The sequence below is a fragment of the Pseudorasbora parva genome, chromosome 25 (genome assembly GCF_024679245.1).
Source record: "Pseudorasbora parva isolate DD20220531a chromosome 25, ASM2467924v1, whole genome shotgun sequence".
NCBI lineage: Eukaryota > Metazoa > Chordata > Actinopteri > Cypriniformes > Gobionidae > Pseudorasbora > Pseudorasbora parva.
Window position 1 is genome coordinate 7,892,769 of NC_090196.1, and position 17,569 is coordinate 7,910,337.

The window sequence follows — 17,569 nt, forward strand, 5'->3', positions numbered from 1 at the left end:
TCCTGATGTTTCCAGTCTTTATAATGGCAGTGACGAGGTCCATTGAGTTTGAAGCTCAAAAGCACATCCATCCATGATAAAACATCATCCATTCACACGGCTCTGGGGGGTTAATAAAGGTCTTCTGAAGCAAAGCGAGGGGGTTTTGTAAGAAAAATATCCATATATAAAACTCTGATTGTGTTCATCAGAAAGAAGAATGTCATATACACCTAGGTTGGCTGGAGGGTGAGTAAATTATGCAGTAATTTTTATTTTAAAGTGAAATAATCCTTTATGCAAATACACCTAAACCAAATTGTTGGACAGAAATATGGCCGCTAGGGGACGCACCACGACTACTTACTGCCTAATATACTAAAGATAGGAAGTAGGCCTATATTTAATCATTTAATAATTTGTATAAAATGTATATATTTATAATATTTAAAAAAAATCTTGTTTATAATATGTTCATATGAATGATAGCCCTAGCAACAACAATAATAATAATAATAATAATAATAATAATAACTATATAAAATCAATATGTGCATATAACAACACTTCTGTGTTTCAAACTTCTTAAAAATAAGTAAACTAAATTTAAATAAATAAATAAATTACATTTTAAAAAAAAAGCATTATTGATTGTACAGATCTTGTGATTCTCAGTCTGAGCTGTGAACCGCACACGCGCGCGCACTCGTGTTCTCCTCTCGTGCTCTGATCAGACACAGTTGAACCGGAGTCTCGTCTGACCACGTTGAGCGGCTTCACTATGAACACAGATTATTATTAAACAACAGCCTGTGCCGCGCAGAGGGTCTGTTTTCAAAGGTAAACGATTTCATTTAGTTATAATGCTGTTTTCATTTTCGCTCAGTTTGATGAGATTGTGTTTTGTCAGCCGATGCTTTACTGTCACGTCTGCGCGTGAAAACAACTCCTCAGATGAAAGTCATTTGATCTGTCTGAACTCAGATAAAGTCTTGCTTTCAACGTGTTTATTTTGTCTAGAAGCTAGCCTTGTCTTGTTTTAAGTGTAGCCAGTTCACAACTAAAAGTTGCCGCTAGATAAACTTCAAGTGGCTTTAGTTAAAAAACATGATATGCCATTTGCATCAATTACATTTTACATCGGCAGATCATATTAAGCCTTATTAGATAGCTTTATAAATTGTAGGCTGTTTGAGTGATTTTCTATCTTTCCATTCGAGCTCCACAGTAAATAAAACCAACACAAGTCACGTTCAGCTTCAGTTATTCTACATTTAAGTGAATTAAAGCATCTTTACACAAGGCTGCTCCCTGCCTGCTCAAAATTCAGTGTAATGAGCAATGCCGTATGAAAGCCAGACATATTTATGCCTAGTATGTAGCGTTAAACAGTCTGTGTAAAGACTTTGCAGTGTAAACTTGTCATTAATATTTATTATAACTGTTGTGACTTGATTAGAGCATTAACAAGTAAAGGGCTTTAGTTTCAATACACACTAGACTACAGACTGCCGTTTCACATTTTAAACGTGAATAATTGCTGGTCGTTCCCATGAGATGCCGTTTCGTTTTGAAACCTTGAACTTCAGAAGGACAGGATGCATTGTGGTCACCAGTCTACTTCCTACCTTCTTTCAGAGCGCGAGGTGTGGCCCACGCCGGTTTCCACTTGAGTCGACCGCTCTTGTGTATACTTTTAAACACTTTGACATATCCTTAAAGGTTATTTGTTCCAGAAATACTGTTGGTTATGCTGGTTGAAAGTCTCTTCAGCAATCGCTAAGTGGTCTAAATGTGTTTGTGTGTATTGCCCAGGGTTGCCAACTTTTAAGTTCAGGTTGGAGTGAGATTTTTGGGGGGCCGGGCGGGGGGGCGGGTGGGGGGGGGGTTGTAATGCTTTTGATCTTGATTCAGTATCAGTTTATATCTAGTATATATACTGTACATAATAATATGTTTGTTTTGGCACTAGTTTAAAGATTTCTTGGGTCAAATTATATGTGCCATTCCTTAATATTCACTTGTGACTGCTTATATAAGTATCATTATTCATTAAAAAGATTAGGATGCAAGTTATTTAAGTTTTGAAATTTCACATTTAAAGAAATCTAGTGTTTGATCATCATATCTAAATATTTATTAGAATGCAAAGACTGCAATATATTTTTGAGCAACTAGATTAGATACATGTATATTTATTAAAGAGCCATAAGGCACCTAATGGCATTACAAATAAACATTAATATTTTTTAGCCACAAAATGACTCTAATTTGCCTCTTTGAATTGGAATTCTCTATTTTAATATTAATTACTACACTAATTGTTATATAAATTTTAGAAGAAATACAAATATTAGAAGAAAAATATTTTAAGTGGTCATTTATTGACAATAATTGTTGCACAAATAGTAGTACCAAAAGATCTCCTCAAAATATTCAATAAATATCATTTAATGAGTATGAGTGTGACCTATTTGTGTATTTTTTTACAGTCTATGCCTATTAGTAAGGAATACCTGAGGGCTAAATACAAGAATAACATTAATGTTATTCACTCTCCATAAAAAAACGATCCTGTAAATATGGCTGACTTAATAATCAATAAACACTAACACTATGCTGTACTGTTTACCAAAACTTGCAGCAAACATCTATATGGTGAAACTGTTGTGTATCCGCTTAAGCCATTTTAATGCATTGGCAGAGCGCTAGAAGTATTGAGCGCTCATGTGACCAGCGCGCACCGCAGGGAGACGAGAGAATGCAACTCCGCTTTTCAACGTCTCTGGCTTTAACATTATGCCACATTAGCGCCAAAACGCTATTTATTGTTTGAATTTCATTAAAACACATTTAAAAAAATTAAAGCTTATAGCTTTGTTTAATATCAAAAGCAGGTTTGGCAATTTGGCGTGAGATTGAGTTGGGCGGAGTGAGAGCGTGAGACAGAGCCTGAAAGCGTGAGAATCACGCCAGATGCGTGAGAGTTGGCAACCCTGATTGCCGACTCATCCCATTCAAATGTTGAAATGGGAGGGTGTTCCTGTGCAATTTCTACCTAGGAAACTCGTATTTACGACAATTCCGAAAGCACGTGAATGCAGCATAATGCTGCGTTCACACCGCACGCGAATGACGCGATTCGCGCGAGTGATTTACATGTTAAGTCAATGCAGAGACATATAGGCATTCTGCGGCGCGAATGAAGCGAATGGATTCAAATTGTTCACGCGTCCAACTTGGAAGGCGTACGACTACAAAATCGTCATCCAATCATTGCATTTGGACCGAATGCAATGATTGGACGGACATTTTATAGCCCTACCTGCCTGTCAACATATCAGAGCGATTCTGGATTAATTGATAATAACTTTTTTTTGTAAAGTGAGTGTGATTCTCCCATGATTCTGAAGAAAAAAAAAACATAAAATATATTTTCATTTGAACAGAATAAAAAAATGAGTCAATGTCTCATTCATCAAGACTTTTTTTGTTACTGCATAAATCAGCCTTGGAAATAGTGTCATACTTTTTTGATTTTGATTACTGATTTTGTAACACTGTATGTTGTTTTTGGAAGAAGGGGGCAGGAACCGGTGAACGTTTAACAACTTTAATTATTTAAACAAACAACAAAACAAAAGTAAAAACGTTAAAACACAGTTTGAAAGCTGAATGGGCTTAATGAATGACTGAGCCTTAATGAAATGACGTGAACTTGAATTTAATGACTTAAATATTAATCTTTACTCATTATTGAACTCTGGAATGGCTTCAGAACACTTATAATATAGTGCATGAATCATTGATTATGCTTTCTAATGTTTTGTGGGGCACTGGAGCTTAACAATAACAGAGTATTGTACAGTATCGAATTTGGATCGGTCCTGTCTGTCTGATACCTGATCCGGCAAATAATGGCGGATTAGAGCCGATACCGATACTCAGTGTTGGGCAAGCTACTTGGAAAATGTAGTGAGCTAAGCTACCAGTTACTCTACATTAAATTAAGCTTCACTACACTGAAGCTAACCCCTGGGAAATGTAGCAAGCTAAGCTACAGCAACTTGACAAAAGTAGTTTACTACATCTAAGCTACTTTTTATTTATTCATTTTTATATTGACGCTACTGCCCAACACTGCCGATACTTAGTATCGGATCGGTGCATCCCTAGTTTTCTCCCGTCTCAAATCGAGCTGTTCTGACGCCCCTGACATTATTGATACGCTGGAGCAGAATGACGTCTAAGCAATTGTAGTGTTCTGTTCTTGGGTGTAATAATGAACACAGCAGTCATTTTGATGTTCCTATATCCGCTGAAGACACAGTGGCTGAGTTTTGTTTTCGTCAATGCTTTTATGTTGGGCAAATCGCAAAGCATTTCTCATCAGACAGCTTTATAACCGAGGGTCAGTATAAAGCAGGTTTGTTAAGAAGCTGCTCCTGAATAAAGATCTGTTCCAGCTATTTGTGTTCCTGCTGCCCCTCCAGAAGAAGTGAGTGTAGTTTGAAACACTTCACGATGAATGCAGCTAAAGTGTTTAAGTAAGGGATAATGTACACCCAGCCGGTTGTTATCGCAGGATAAACCCAGACAGATGTACACCCAGGCTGGGTGTACATTAGGGCTGCACGTTTTCAAGTTTTTCATTAACCGTTAACCGAGGCCCTTAGCGGTTAATACTCGGTTAACCATAGTGTGCGTCAGGGTTATTTTTAGCTTATTAATTTGACGACCACCATCTCCGTAACGCGCCTATAGAGAGAAATGCACATCATGGATTACACAATCAGAGAGTAGCCTATTTCTTTTCGTTTTAAATTGTTAAAAGACATTTCAAGTTTCTTAAGATCTATTTCATGTCTGCGAAGCGTACGCTGAGTTTCGTTAAATTAGGATGAGATGCGCTCCAGTTCACGAGCAATGCGAGTGGCCGCGAGGGCGCCTGCACGATTAGAGCATGTAACGTTAGTAAAATATGCAGCCGAGAATGATTCACACAGACTCAGCGCCAGTTCACATAGCACATCCTCGTCCCTTCAGCTCTGGCCATCTTGCTTTCAGTCCGCGATCAGCTTTTTTGTTTTCTTCATTACAGTTAAAGTAACGTCTGCTTTTCTCTAGTCATTCACAAGTTTCTCACTTCAAACTTTCTTTCTTCTGATCCGTTATGCACAGCGCGCGTGGCTCGCGCTCTGCTTCTGCCCTAATGCGACTTTTAGTCCAGTGCGACGTATGTTATTTTCCTCTTCATGACGCATATTTTGACTGATGCGACTCATACTCCGGAGCAACTTATAGCCTGAAAAATGCGGTAAGCACTGCATTGCAATACTTGCATTTCGCCCCGTCACTCTCATTTTTAAAGTGCTCCCACGCTTTCTTTGCCCGCTTAGAAAGCTGGTCATGACTTCTTCTTGTGGATACTACCCTAACCCTATGGATACTACAAATGTCTGGGAGCGCTCTGGCGGTCTATAGGGGTGCAAACATATATTACAACTAAATTCAAGGCACGTCATTGACGCCACTTAATCGAGCAAAATGTTTCACTCGGTTACGCAATTTTTAACGGTTAATCGGTCAATCGGTTAACCATGGACACCCCTAGTGTACATTATCCCGCTTATTACACGGCTACTAGTCAAATAAATAATTAAACAAATAAATAATTATTAGACACAAAATATTGTCTTGAGATTAAATATTTTATTAGCTCTTACGCAAAGCTTCCGCGAAGAAAAACAGTTCCAACCTGCTTTAAGCCATTATCTATCGCTGAAGATTTGCCATAGGCCCTTGCTAAATGTTGAAAATGAATGCTGAAAGGGTTAGTTCACCCAAAAATGAAATCAAGACTATGATTTACTCACCCTCTAGTTACTGTAGGTGTATATGACATTCTTCTTTCAGACAAATACAATCAGTTATATTTAAAAAGTCCAGGCTAACGTTAATCCAAGCAGTAGCCTAGTTGTAGTTGTGTTTGAAGTCCATAAAAAAATGCAGCTGTCCGTCAAATAACGTGCTCCACACGACTCCGATGGGTTAATAGAGCCTTCTGATTCGAAATCGATGTGTTTGTGTAAGAAAAATATCGATATTAAAAACGTTATAAAGGAAACCCACCTTGAAGTCTTCCATTGTAACCCACGGCTGTTTAAGCCAAAAGATGGCGCCAGCGTTAAGCACTGAAGTAGTACCGGGCAAGATAACTCGTAGTACCCGTATGAACGGTTGTTATCTGGAAATAACATACCGCTGGAATGCGCGATTGACCAATCAGAATCAGGTATTTCACAGAGCCGTGTTATAAGTTATATTACAGCATGCTTTCTATGTATAACGTTCTCAATTTAATTCATAATCCCACGTTTATAATGAACAAGAATGGTTATTGTGTTATTACAAACTGTGTACGCTGGTTTTAAAGTTAACATGGACGTGGTAAAACTAAGCTTCATTATATAGATGGTTTATAACGGTGTCGTTTACTGTCAAAAAAGTGTGTTGTAACAGTTATTAGAATGCATAGATAATGTTACGCATCACTGACAAACCCACATTAACAGAAAAAAAAGTTTTATTGGCATGAGGTATAAAATCCATCTGTCAATGAACTACATCAGTAAACACGTAGCATTTGTATCTCACTACGCTAACGTTACCCTGCCAGTACATAAAGATAGATCAAAGTGACATTACGTTAACCAACCATTCAGAAATGTCCTGTATAGCCTTAATTGTCAAATTAGTTTGGTGCTGTCATCTTGTCCCTGGTCCGACTCCAGTTAAAATTGATAAAGTTGCACAGATGTGTCCTCAGAGACTCCCGTCGCCATTCTTTCGCCTCTACTGTTGTCAAAGGCAACAGCTCCACGTGCCAGCCCACAGAAGAGAGGGGCGGGGTCATTTATCATTTAAAGCCATATGCACTGAAATGGCTTGGTGAAAACAGAGCTGTTTTTGACCAGGTAAAATGAGTGTTTTCTTACAACAGACCTGCAAACTTGTCGCTTTTCGGCGACAAACGCCGTTTTCTTGATCAATTGGGTCATTTACGTGAATCGCATAGAACCGAAGAGGTTTTTTTGTGGGGGGTCTACAGTTCTACAGTAGACTAGACATGTGAAACATTATTGGATAATTCTTATAACTGACATTTCTCTGGGCCAATCGGAATCTTAGCTCACTTGCGTCAGAATCTTGATTCTTGAAGCACACAGCGTCAACTGAGCTCGCCATTGAATGAGACACCTGGTTACCACGCGAGTCTGACGGATGGAAGGAAGCAAGCTTAGTGTTCAGTTCAAGCATGGGCGTAGATTACGGGGGGAGGGGATGTCCTCCGCACTTTTAATAAAGTGTATTTTCATCACCCGCACGTTTACTGGGTCTCCCCGATCCTAGTCGACCTTCTCCGAGCGGGATTCGAACCGCCGTTACCTGCGTGAGGGCGGGCAGGTTAACAGGGGAGGTTAAGAGAGGTTAAGAGAGCTTTCTCTAACCTCGGTTGATTGCGCGCTTCTTCAGGTAACGGGCAAGTGAATTTATACATAGAAACCAATGTGAATACATCAAGATTTAAATTCAGAGAAAAAAAAAATTATCTATGCATGACCTGTCATTTTATTCGTATCTAAATATGAGGAGGGCGCTCTCACTGAAAGTCCAAAAGCAGATTCGTAGAAACGTACTGTCATGCTGGAGCTGCAACTGAAGGAAAACAATCGTTATGAGCTGAAACGTGACGATGACAATCAGACGATTGCGACAATATTATGCTTTATGTGTGTTTTTCAAGCCATCTCAATGTAGGCTATTTATTGACAATAAAGTAGGCCTATATCATATGAATAATGCAGTGCTAACTGACAGCTTTTTAAAGGTTTATCTTCTGCTCACCAAAGCTGCATTTATTTAATCAAAAATACAGTTAAAACTGTAATATTGTGAAATACCATTACACATGAAAACAGCCTTTTCTATGTGAATATAGTAAAGTGTGATTTATTCCTGATCAAAGCTGAATTTATCATCATTACTCCAGTCTTCAGTGTCACATGATCCTTCACTAATCATTCTCATATGAGGATTTCATAATCAAGAAACATTTTTGATTATTATCTGTGTTGAAAACAGTTGTGCTGCTTAAAAATGTTGTGGAAACCATGATACATTTAATTTTTCAGGATTCTTTGATGAGAGAGTTCATTGGACAGCATTTATTAAATGTAGCCTATGTCTGATCAACAAAAGTATTAATTTCTCTCTTTTTTAATTTTACCAAAAAGGTTTGAATGGTATGGTGGTTTCTGCAAAATGAAGCAACACAATGAGCAGCAAAACTGTTTTCAACACTGATTATAATCATAAATGTTTGTTGCGCATCAAATCCTAATATGAGAATGATTAGTGACACTGAAGACTGGAGTAATAATAGGAATAAATGACACTTTACTAGGCTATATATTAACGTAGCGAACAGATGATGTACATCAGAATTTGACAGTGATGCTTTGGGAGATGTTCTGCTGGGAAACCTTGGGTCCTCCCATTCTTGTGGATGTTATTTTGATACGTACCACCTACCTAAGCATTGTTGCAGACCATGTACATGTACAACCTTTTATGGAAACGTTATTCCCTGGTGTCTGTGGCCTTTTTTAGCAGGATAATGCACCCTGCCATAAAGCATTTAGTTTCATCCTATGTAGTGTTAGTCACTGAGCACTGCAACCGAAACAGCAGCCACCTTTTATAGTTCCTCCTGAAACAAAACAACCAGCTTATGCTGCCTTCATTTCACTACTGTAATTTGGAAGAGATTTATTATATACTTGGAGCTCGTTGCTCAAATGTATGTTTCAATGGCAACACTATCAATGGCGAAATAAATCTGCAGCAGTCAGAGCACTTAAAGGTGGGTAAGTGTCATTTCAAAACCGTTTTACAAAACAGACTCAGCCCGAGTCCAATAACAAACTTGTAGCCAATCAGCAGGTAAGGGGAGTGTCGCTACTATTGATGGTGAGAAGAGAGGCTCAGTGCACTTCATTATTCAAAACACATGAGTCACACAGGACGGACATTAGCCAAGAACTAATATATGCTGACTTTTGCTTGAATATGCTTGTGTGTCATGTTCGCTTGTTTGTCATTTGCGATCGTATTGTCGCTCACTTCAGCGATGATAAAGAACCATTCATTAACACACTGTATAGAGCTTCTAAATCTCCTCACTGTCTGTTTCAAGCGTCAGCTCTCAAAAAGTGTCCGACAAGTAAGCTGATATACTCCTAATATATGTTTGTTTCTTCTTTTCATGATCTATATAACCCTTTTCCAGTCATAATTGTAATATGTCGTTAGCTGGACTGTCGTTACTTGTACTATTTAGTTGTTCATGAGACCGGTTTTGCGTTTTTGTGATCGCTCTACTCGAATTAACTCTAATCTGGTCATAATTGTAATATTCCTTTTTATTGAATATTCGACCTGGATTAGTAACAGGCAGATTCTGCCATAGTCGTTGCCTGGGTTACGTATGTGTGGGGGCGGAGCTATCAAAATAGGGCCGAGACCCTTTTGGGGGTAGGGGCGTGTTTGTTTTGGTGATTTGAAATACCAACAATGGTTATTCCCGTTCATAAGATTCATAACCGTTTGAATCTTTATCTGAGGTTTGAACACAAACAAGGAAGATAAGACAATGCTGAATAAAGTTGTAGTTTTTGTTATTTTTGGACCAAAATGTATTTTCGATGCTTCAAGAGATTCTAATGAACTGATGTCTCATATGGACTACTTTGATGATGTTTTTATTCCCTTTTTGGACATGGACAGTATAGTGTGCATACACTTGGATACACTCTTGGACTAAATATAAAATATCGTAAACAGTGTTCTGAAGATGAACGGAGGTCTTACGGGTGTGGGACAACATTAGGGTGAGTCATTAATGACATCAATTTCATTTTTGGGTGAACTAACCCTTTAAAGCAATGTAAAAACATAGCCTATGTTGTCATAACTTATTCATCATATATTTTTTTACCGTGTGGATTAGATGTTCTTTTTGAGTTGTACTCAAAAAAGAGGAAGCGGAGCAACAGAGCATGTGTTTCTGTTTCTGAAACCCTACAGTGAGAACTAATGAACCACAATCTCACTGACATGTGTGGCCTGCTGCACATATGTGTGTCCTTAAAAAGAGTGCGCGGTGAACTCGTGTGTTGGAGACGCTTTGCACTTTAAATCTTCAAATGTTGCTCATTGAAATGTTAAGTGAAGCGTTTATTGCCATTGAAATTTGACATTTGATCATGATGATCACAGTCTGCTGATGTGTGCATGCAATACTCTGTTAGATCATCTGGGAAGAAACTAACATGATGCAGCATGTCATCTAATAATAGGATTGTGGCTTCTTTTTTCCCCTGTTGCTTCTAGAACACAGTGGTTTAAAAGTGTTGTGAGTCACTGTGCTCTCCATAATTTTTTTTCGCCTTATCAGACTGCTTGAAATTATCTTTAACAAGTCATATTTAACCTTTTAAAGTTGATAAGATCTACAGCTTTCAACATTTCCTCTGCACAAATTTGACATTTTTTATTTTTATTTTAGTGGACTGTATGATAACATAACACTGTAAAAAGGTTGTCACGTTAAGATACATTCCAGGCCGTCTTACATTCTTCAGAAATACCTCACACCTTTCATTCAGTTGAGAAGGCCACTTGAGTTGTCCCTGGGGAAGAGTCCAGGGGGAAACTGGGTTCATAGGCTGAGCTATTAACAGAACATTACTATTGAGCTGCTAAACAATTGAACATGTTTTTCATTGTTTTTAGCCCTAGACTTCCATAGTCTGATCAATCAATTAAAATAATAAGACAAATTTTCAATGCATTATAAGGTTATTTAACCCAAAAAGAGTATACTAACACAATACTATTGTTTATTCTAGGGGCATAACAATATATCGTGCCACAATATATTGCAAATGTACAAATATACAAAAATGCAAAAATATGTATTGGTGATAGAGACAATCTGTATTGTATATAGTTCATCCAAAATGAGAATTTCTGTGTGAGAATAAATTTCAGTTTACAGAGTTTTAGTGTCACTGTCAGTACGAAATTGAACTACTCACCTAAAGCATTATTAGGAACACCATACTAATACTGTGTTTGACCACCTTTCGTCTTCAGAACAGCCTTAATTCTACATGGCATTGATTCAACAAGGTGCTGAAAGCTTTTTTTTTTTTTTTAAATTCGCCCATATTAATAGGATAGCATCTTGCAGTTGATGGAAATTTGTGGGATGCACTTCCAGGGCACGAAGCTCCCATTCCACCACATCCCAAAGATGCTCTATTGGGTTGAGATCTGGGGCCTCATTTATAAACGTTGCGTACGCACAAAAGAATGCATACTCCACTCTCTAAGCAATAATTGGTATTTATAAAAAGCAAACTTGAAAGGAAAATGCGTGGTCCTTCACGCAAGCTCTGACCCAGGCGTACACACAAAAACGGGTTAAATGAGAAATGGCGACACAGTCGGCAGATGGAAGAAACGCGTGAAAGTGTGTGAACTGCAGACCGTTATGTAAAAGATATGGCAATAGGCCTACTGCCTATTTTGCTGCCTGTTCCTACTGCCCCTTCACAAACCCGTTTGAGCGATCAACAGTGTAAAACAAACAAAATCAAACAAAAATTATAACAGAAATGCAAATGAACACATATTTGCAAAAAGAAAAGTAAAATATGTTCTGCAATAATATTGGCATGTTATCCAATTCATTCTTCATAAATAATAATGGATGGATGGATGCTTTGCTGTAGTGTTGTCAAAAATATCGATATTTCGATATATATCGATACTGGAATATCTGAAACGATACGATTCTCAGTTTTTACAGTATCGATATCAGCTGCGCTCTCCTCTCTGACCGTCAGCGAGTTGACACACACCGGCATATTCTCACTCAGCCCGGTTAACCTCTGAGCATGGCGCGAACGCGCGTTCTGCTGGACTTTTTCCTCATGACAGTGTGTTAGTGTTAGTGAGTGATCGGTCTGATTTTCGCGCGGGATTGCACATAAATTAATTCTACTAATCCCCGCAGATTTCGTGCTCCACATCTGAAGCGCACACACACATAGCCTACCGTAATAAAGCCGCCTCTGACATGATACAAGTGCAAACATTTGCTTCCTTTTCCAGCTTATTATTGGTCAAATACACTCAAAGAATTATCAGTGCACATCTGGAAGAGTATTAACGTAAACACAGTCGCAAACAGTTCTGTACGAGTTCTGTACATCCTGTACGAGTAACAGGAACAGTGTTTAGGATCCATGCGTCTGTTAGTCTTAAAGGGACCGCAGTTATTTGTTATTCAAACTACAAAAACACAAACGATCAACTGCTCTTGACTGATCAACTTGTGTAACTTTAATAGTTTCATCTGTACGCTATTGAATTTTTTACAAAGAACATTATCCAATGTTGTTTTAAATGTAATTACTATGCATTTTTTAAGTTCAGTTTCTTATCTGAATGTTAGACCTACCTGAAAAAATAAAGCAGTCTGTTTAATTTGTATCTTCTATTCTATTGCATTTATTTGTGCTATTGTTTGTAATCTGTTTATTTGTTCTTATTTTATTACTGTTTACTCGTCTTTTTAAATTCAATTTACCATTCAAAATCAAGCTTTCTTGTGCTGTGTGTAAGCTATTGCAACACAATTATCCCATTGTAAAAAAATACATTGAGATAATTTTAATAGTAATTGATCAATTGATCAATAATTGTTCAAATCAAAACGATGCCCAACCCTAAGGAACATGCTGGCCACATTAATTTTTAGTAAAAAATAACAATGAATAATAACAAGTTCTGTTGTCATATTAAGCATCTTATCTTATTTATTATTATTTTTATTTTTTTACTGTGGTATCGATTTAGTATCGATATATCGATATTTTAGTCTGATATCGTATCGAAGTCATAATTTTGGTATCGTGACAACACTACTTTGCTGCATACCTTGGTTGTAGCGAGTGGTTATTTCAGTCATTCAGTCAATAATTATCTAATCAGCCAATCACATGGCAGTTGCTACAATGCATTTAGGGGTGTGGTCCAGGTCAAGACAATCTCCTAAACTCCAACCTGAATGTCAGAATGGGAAAGAAAGGGGATTTAAATCATTTTGATTGTGGCATGGTTGTTGGTGCCAGACGGGCCAGTCTGAGTATTTCACAATCTGCCAGTTACTGTGATTTTCACGCTCAACCATTTCTAGGGTTTACAAAGAATGGTGTGAAAAGGGAAAAACATCCAGTATGCAGCAGTCCTGTGGGCGAAAATGCCTTGTTGATGCTAGAGGTCAGAGGAGAATGGGCCGAAATGTTGCCTGGTCTGATGAGTCTCGATTTCTGTTGAGACATACAGATGGTAGAGTCTGGCAAATTTGGCGTAAACAGAATGAGAACATGGATCCATTAATAATGCCTTGTTACCACTGTGCAGGCTGGTGGTGGTGGTGTAATGGTGTGGGGGACGTTTTCTTGGCATACATTAGGCCCCTTAGTGCCAATGCCACGGCCTACCTGAGCATTGTTTCTGTCCATGTCCATTTCTTTATGACCACCATGTACCCATCCTCTGATGCCTACTTCCAGCAGGATAATGCACCATGTCACAAAGCTCAAATCATTTCAGATTGGTGATCACTGTACTAAAATGGCCCCCACAGTCACCAGATCTCAACCCAATAGAGCATATTTGGGATGGGGTAGAACGGGAGCTTTGTGCCCTGAATGTGCATCCCAAAAAAAAACATCAACTGCAAGATGCTATCCTATCAAACTGGGCCAACATTTCTAAAGAATGCTTTCAGCACCTTGTTGAATCAATGTCACATAGAATTAATGCGGTTCTGAAGGCGAAAGGGGCTCAAACACAGTATTAGTATGGTGCTTCTAATAATCCTTTAGGTGAGTGTATAATGTATAATAATAATGCAATTGGGAAATATTTGTGAGTCATGATAATGCCCAATGTCTTATGTTACCAGTAAAAAGTGGTATTATTTTAAATGCATCTAGTGACAGAGTGCAAGCATTTTCGTCTAAAATAAATCTGTATTCAGCTTCAGAATCATGGTATTTGTTCTGGTGTCACAATTGTACTGTTCATTGGGTTAGCAGCACAAAGTCCAAGCCTATTGATTTGCACCCACAATGTAATACACAGTAATAAACAGTAACTTTTTTGTTACTGTTTTATCATATGTCTTGAAGTATTGGGGCGGCAGTGGCTCAGTAGGTTGTCTACAAACCGAAAGGTTGGAGGTTCAATCCCCGGTTCCACCTGACCAAGTGTTGAGGTGTCCATGAGCAAGATACCTAACCCCAGCTGCTCCCGACTAGCTGGATGGCACCTTACATGGCAGACATCGGCAGTGCTTTGGATGGCCATAGTGTCTGTTAAAAGCGCTATATAAATGCAGTCCATTTATTGCAATATTATCATATCATGAGTTTAGTATCATGATATGTATCAAATTGTGACATGTGGGTATCGTTATACCTCTAGTTTATTCCTTTTTTCTGTAATGATATGCTCTGGAATTGGTTGAATCTTAGCGACAACTAGCGGAGAGGTTGTGAATTGCAATCGCCCAATGCTCCCCCCTCCCTTTCAAAGTACATAGAGAAGCTACGGTGGCCGACACAGGACAAACATGTCGTCGTCTGAGACAGTAGAGAGTAGCTAGCGCTCTGTATAAAGTAGCTAGCGCTCTGTAGAGAAGTTTGTCTGTTTAGGGCTACTGTAGAAACATGGCAGCATGAAGTGGAGACTTCACAGTACGGGGACCCGTGGTGTATGGAGAAAAACACATCATTCTTAGGTAATAAAAACATAACGGTTCATTATGTAAGGTCTTTATACACCACTGAAAACATTATGTATATTATATTGCAATTCTGTCAAAAGATCCTCATAAATACTATACACTGCAGCTTTAAATCAACTGTTTGTTTCTCAAAGGGATATTTCACTGTGTGTGTCTTGAGGGCTGATTGTTTGAGTTGTTTTTGGCATTGTATCAGAAGGGATGTCACAATACTGTTTTGCAAATAGTCCAAACTTGTTCTCTCCACAGCTCAGAAGATCACTGCCACACAAACGATAATTCTTACAAAACACCAATTTATTTATTGTAGCTACTTGTATTTTAATTTATTGGTTGTTTGAGTTTCGGTTAGATTTCTGTAGTTTGGCTTTGCAACGTCAAACTATATGGTTGGACTTTCCATGGACTGAGAGAACTTCTAGTCTAATGTGAAACTGATAGCTAAATCTTCACTTTTGTACAGCATATTGAACATAACCTACATGAGGAAGTTTAAGTATTCGGTTCTCAAAACTATCCCAAAGCCTTCTGTAAATAGTGACTATTCGCACTTTCATGTAAACTGTGTATTGCTCTTTTTGGTTGTTGCATGTCTGAGTATTAACTACTGCCAGTAAAAGCAGCTGAACTGAGCACGGATCAATTTTAAGGGATCTTTCTCAATCAGTACCTTTGCATCGCCCTCCTGCCACTGGCATGTGATTGATTGTATTCACAAAGCACTCCTGTGCAAACAGCAGCCTATTGGCGGTGACACACTTGTAGTCCTTGGGCTGAATATCACATGGCATTTTCAACAGGATCCAACTGTGGATTTAGAGTTGGCTAAGTTTTTAAGAAGCAGAGTGATGCACAGTTTAGTACAATTAACTTTCAAGTCTTTTTATTCCCTTAGTTTGATACTATGGTGTCACAAATGGGTAAAACCATATCCAAAAAGTTTAAATTATAAACATTTGCATAACAAAGTAGTTTAATTAAGCACATGAGCTTCTGAGGCAATTACTAAAATTGTGCCACCGGGTTTGTCTGAAACATCAGAGAAAATGGCTTCATAAAAGCTAGGGTTGGGCGATGTCTACCAAATTGACATCAATGAAACATCACAATGGACGATGACACCAGGGGTTGTGTTTGAGCGTTAGGCTCCGTTAATGGCACACGTCTGAAGAAAGAGAGAACGCACACAGAGCTAAACGGTATTGATATCACGATGCCGGCTCAATATTGTGATGTCTGTCAGCCATCGGCGATGTGCCCAACCCTAATCGTAGCACACTTATAATTGAAAGCATGTGGTTATTTGTTAAGATCTGGAGGTGACCTCTCTGTATTTACTTTCATGAGAGAATTGAAAGAGCTTTGGCATAACCTTGTCTTGAATAGTGTGGAGGACAAGTCACAATATCATGTGAAACCATTTTTGGCTTTTGTCCGAAAGGCTAGATGTTTATGCAGACATCCTACTTGTAGTGGCCTATATTTTTGATCCCATGATTTCTGTCAAGCCATTAAGTTCCCCGACTCATAGACGAGACTGCGGTAAATAAATTATGCTTGCATCTCTTGCTAGCTTTGACCTCTTTTCCCTAGTCAGCTTATAGGAGATGTAATGTTTCTCAAAGAAGCCTTTCCCTGTAGCAGAAATGGAAGTGTTTTGGCTCAAGATCAAGTCTTAAGACAGATCTGTAAACTGTGGCACATTTGACTTCTCACAAGCGTGGTGGTTTTGTGCTTTGGTCCTTCCTTACCAAAGACAACAAATTGTTAAAGGAATAGTTTCCCCAAAACATAAACTTTGTCGTTTTTTACTCTAACCCCATGTTTCAAATCTGTATGATTTTATATCTTCCATGGAACAAGGAATGCTGAATAATATACTAGACACTTTTTGTCTATATTGTCTATTTTTGTGATCCACAAAATAGTCATATTGATTTTGTATCACATAAAGGTAAGTAAAGGATGACAAAATCTGCATTTTTCAGTCAATTATCTTTTTAATAACTTTAGCAACCAAGAGCATTCAGCTGATATGTAGATGAAGGGGATAAAACAATGACAGGGGAAAAAATATGCATGGACGATATAAACCTAGACGTAAAGGTAACATTTTTGCACAGTTTTCTGAGAGTGAAGAGAAGTTTGAAAGGGAAACTTGTGTCTGTTTGTGTTTATATGATCTGATGTTTTGAATAGGACAGGTGGTTAAACAGAGAAAGGTTCCCATGTGTCTCAGCAGAGCAGTTGTCCGGTGAACTGTAGACTCTGTGAGAATCCCACCTGTCCACAGAGAATGTGACCTAACAGACCTCGCTAGTTTTCAACACATGGTGGCCGGTCTCAGCTGCGGCAGTCCTGCTCTGTACATTTCTGATTCCCTGCTGTCGCCACAGAGGTTCATAGGACTAAGTAAATTAATGGTTTAGTCAGCCTGAAATAATATAATATGTGTCTTGCTTTAGGCCACAATAGCGAGGGTTTATGAATTGTCACTACTGGGGTTTGAACCTACAAAACCTTTTATTTACCAACACTGTTTAAAGGTTTAGTTTAAAAATGCTATTCTAGGTGTATATGACTTTCTTCATTTCAAAAACCTCATTTTTCATTACAAAGCTTGGAAGAGCCAGGATATTTTCT

The 17,569-nt window shown here is 38.3% G+C and overlaps 1 protein-coding gene across 1 annotated transcript in view; it reads left to right on the top strand.

Annotated features, from left to right (window-relative positions):
• The first annotated feature begins 668 nt into the window (after nt 1–668).
• si:dkeyp-19e1.3 (USP6 N-terminal-like protein) overlaps nt 669–17,569 on the top strand; it is a 54,353-nt gene continuing 37,452 nt past the window's right edge. Inside the window, exon 1 of the mRNA XM_067437243.1 lies at nt 669–819. The gene's annotated coding sequence lies outside the window, so the exon portion shown is untranslated. The remainder of the gene's footprint in view (nt 820–17,569) is intronic.